This window comes from Ambystoma mexicanum, chromosome 6p (assembly GCF_040938575.1).
Source record: "Ambystoma mexicanum isolate Mex_15411 chromosome 6p, UKY_AmexF1_1, whole genome shotgun sequence".
NCBI lineage: Eukaryota > Metazoa > Chordata > Amphibia > Caudata > Ambystomatidae > Ambystoma > Ambystoma mexicanum.
The window spans coordinates 463,419,464-463,423,945 of record NC_090935.1 but is presented as its reverse complement, the minus strand read 5'-3'; positions in this window follow the sequence as shown (position 1 = coordinate 463,423,945).

Here is a 4,482-nt window from a genome sequence, read left to right as displayed (position 1 = left end):
CCTTCTGGTGTGAAGTCCATGACAGATTAGATTTGACGCTTTAAATTAAGTTTCCAAGAGTGCTGTTACAGATTTTGCTATTGGTTGGTGTTTAACGGGTCATTTATATGGTTCTTGGATAAATAGGATTTTGGTAATTGCAGTGAAACAGATTTTGAAAGTTTAGAAGACGAGCAAAAAGCCAACAATGGAAGAATGGATTAATGATGTGGTGATTTTATATGATTTTGAACTAGTTATGTACAAGAGGAAGGGTAAGGAAGATGCTTATTGGATTTTATGGAAACCTTTTTTAGTGATTTATATGGTAATAGTTCATTGTTTGTATGATCAACTACTCTAGGTGAATACATATTTGTATTACTGTTTGTCTTGTCTGCTGTTGTTGGTGAGTAGATGATTATTTGTTAGTTATTGAATATGTTGTTATTTGTTTATGTATTGGTCCGTGTCAGTATGTTGTGGATTCTGTATGGTTTATTTGTATAGGTCTTATTATTATTGGGAAATGTTTTATGACTCCATTGTATATAAGTTTCTTTAATTTATATGAGTAGTTCTGCATTTGATTTTTTGGGGTATAGAGGTTTTTTAATGGATGTATGTGTTAAGATATTCTATATTTTATGTTGATTTTGGTTGTATTATATCTTGTGTGTATTTGTTTGAATAAGATAAATAAAATTAATTAAAAAAAAGAATAAATGGATATGGCTCCTCTCAGAGGAGAAGGGGACTATGTGGTAGTCAGATTGGGAAATCTGAGGAAAACTTTACTAGAACTGGAAACCAGGCTTGCGATGATCTCCCAAGTGGAGCTATCAGAACCGGTTGTAGGTGAAAGGGTCGACTGCAACTGATTTGAATGCAATAGTTTTGAGTCAAAAGGATCGGAAAAAAAAGTTTGAATGTTTTTTTTTTTTTTTTTTTTGGAGGTCTCTCCCCAAAACCCCGTTTTTGGTGTAAAAACCACATTTTTTTCCTATATGGAAACCAAAAAATAAAAATACTTTTTAAAAAAGGCATTCAACATTTTTTTTTCCGGTCCTTTTGACTCGAATCTATTGTAATTCGAATCAATGTATTCGACCCTTTGACTGGACACCATTAGAACCACGTCTGCCTGATATTGGTGAACCTTTGCTAGTGTCATCATGGTCAGGGTGAATTGGGGGAAACCCCCATAGTCCAGGACTGGAGGAAAGCAGCCGTGTCTATCGTTCCTGGATCTGGCTTCCAGCCAAAGAAACTCTCAAGCTCGGTGATTAACTGCGAGGTGAAGAGGTCCAGTCTCAGTGGCCCCAATCTCTCTTGTAGGCAAAGGAAAGTTTTTCTGTGAAGTTTCCAGTTACTGTAATCTACGAGTTACATACCACTATCATATTGGCTAAACACAGCAAGTAATTTGCTGTAACTGAGATCTCTTGTTACAGAGAGAAGTGCCAGAAGTACTTGGCTAACTCACCCAACAGCCTGCATCTCATGGCTCCAAGGTTCTTGATGTATCTCACCATTGACATTGTTCATTTTCAGCAGAATGCAAAGGCCTACCCTGCCTCTCGTATACGAGCTAACCACGAAAGACCCTGCCATAAGCTCTAGGCAATTTATTTGGAGCTCTAGCTCATGGGGCGACTACTTTTATTCCCTGATGATTGTCCGGCATCCAAGCCCCCAGCCTTTTTGGCGGCTGTCAGGTTCTATTACGCTTGCTCTGCCATTCCATATCTCCACATGGTCCACCCAACTGCTCAGTCCTAACCTTGCTTCCTGGGTGCGAATTACATGATGTGTATATGAAAGATCGTGATGTAAATTCCTGCTCTTAAGTGTCTGTAACTCCCGATAAAGTAAGGACCCTGCAAAATATAGCTGGAATGGATGATGAGAGTAGTTTTATCACCTTCACTAACTCTCTGATCAAGATCTTACTTTTCCTCAGTAAAGCACAAATCTTCTTTCTAGTTGAGTGAATCCTACCTATGGGGAGCTTGAGGTATTAACAAACTGTATTTTACTGATTCATTAAAGCATGTGGATATTTAAAAAACCATGAAACCTTACCAAATCTGATCTGATACTAGGGTTAGCGCCAACCCATGATTTAACATCTATATAAAGCAGGTGGAGTTGCCCTGATCGCTAAATCTGACCTTTCTATCAGAGAATCTTCATGAACAAGCTTCCCATCTGGACAACTCCTCTCTATCAAACTATTCTACCCCAATACCGCAACTACCACCATGCATATCATATACCGACCACCGGGACCATTACAAACCTTTCACGAGGATATAACTCTATTACTCTCAAAAAACACTAAACCATTTACCCAAATCCTCATCTTAGGGGACTTTAATCTTGGCCTCTATGAGAGTCTAAATCCCAATGCCACAACCATTCAAACCCACCATGGCTGCTCTTGGACTTAATCAACGTATTGAACAAGCTACCCATGACAAAGGCTGCATCCTAGACTGGCTTGCCGATCGAAATGTATCAACCAGCATTATAGATAATTCCCCTTGCCCCATGTCAGACCATAAGATCATCCCACTCACCATCCCCAGACAAACCCAACACAAAACTGTTCCACACTTAACCCCAGCTACCCTTGCAAGAAACACAAGCAACATCAAACACACTAACATTCTCCCTCTATTAGGCCCCATCACTGAAGGTACCTACTCCCATGACAACCCGCCAGCCATGGTAGATCTCTACAACACCACCATCCTCCAAGCCATTGACAAAATTGCCCCACTCAAACTCCGCAAACCAAAACAGACAGCTCACCTGAACTCCTGGTTCACACCTGACCTCAAGAATCTTAGGTCAAATAAACTGACAGCTGAATCACCCTGGAAAGCTTCACCATCAAAAAACAACAGGTATCTGATCATCTCCTCCGCTAAAAATTATAAACAAGCAATACCGCTAGCTAAACATGCTACATACAATGAGCGCATAGCAAATGCCAAATCCCACAGTAAGGAATTATTCACCACCTTGAGGGAACTTAAGTCTCCCACTAGCCCCCCTGATACCTGTCAGAAAGATAAAACCTGGTGTGCCAACATACAGCATGCACTCCTTGACAAAATAGCTATGCTCCAAAACAAAATCGCAAACAAAAAAGACAACTTAACAATGCCAGCCATTAACACTTACCCACCAATCATGAGACAACCATCCCCCTCTCCTTTCGAATTTAGGCCACTCTCCACCACTGAGGTCATCTGTAGCCTACAACCATCAAGGTGTCAAGACGACATATGCCCTGCCCCCATTATAAAAGACCGTGTCACAGCACTCGCCCCATTTATCACCTCTTTCCTCCCGCCTCTATAAAAACCATCCTTTGACCCCAGCATCCATACCAACTACGTCCCATCACGACGGTCCCCTTCCTTTTGAAAATCATTGACCGCGCTGCCTACCTCCAGATTCAGGATCACCAGGAAAATAACAATCTCTTGGGCCAACGCCAATCAGGTTTCCAACCTAAACACGGGAAAGAAACGGCACTCCTTGACCTAAAGAAACAAATGGACATCATAATTGACAACAGAAACCTAGCAATGCTACTCCTTCTAGACCTCTCTGCGACATTTGACTTAGTAAATCATAAAAAAACTATGTCACCAACTGGATAGTGCTGCACACTTCTCACCCAATGGCATTGCCTGGATAAGATCATTCCTCTCCGTGCGTACCATGAGAGTTTTCTCAAACCTAGCTAACGCCACCCCTGCCCCGGTTCCATGCAGGGTTCCACAAGGATCTTGCATGTCACCAATGCTTTACAACATATTCACCAAACTGCTATTCGACTGTCTTGATGACCGTGGAGTATCCTACACAAACAATACGGGCGATACGCAAATTCTAATTCACCTAACTGGAGACTACAACACCGACTCCATCATCCTCAATGACATTTTCCAGATGATCCAATCCTGGATGGCCCAACATGAACTTTGTCTAAACAATGACAAACCAGAGCTTCTGTCATGACCCTCGCCCAAAGCCCCCTCTGGCAAACCCATTGGCCAGGTGGAGTCAGGACTCGGGCCTCTAGAGCCCGGCATCCTCTTCAAAAGCCATCATGGGGCCAGTCCTGGCGCCTATGGCACCAGGATCATACACCATGAACAACAATGTGCTTGGGAACTACTTTATTGTATTGTCAGCCAACATGGAGGCATCCACATAGCTTGGTTCCTAAGAACCAAGCTATGCGGTCTAGTGTTTTGGGTGTGGCAGGCCTGGAACTACTTTCCCTGGTACTACTTTACCTGGGCTATATAAACCACACCCTGACTGCAGAACATGCTTTGTGCTACTTTGCAGCTTGCAACGTGACGCTCACCGTGTCCAGCTATTCCCTCGAACCTTGGAGAAGCAGAATCTGCAAGGAATCAAAAGGAACATCATTAGCAGCAGCATTTTACCTGCAGTCTTGATCTTTAAACACTCGCA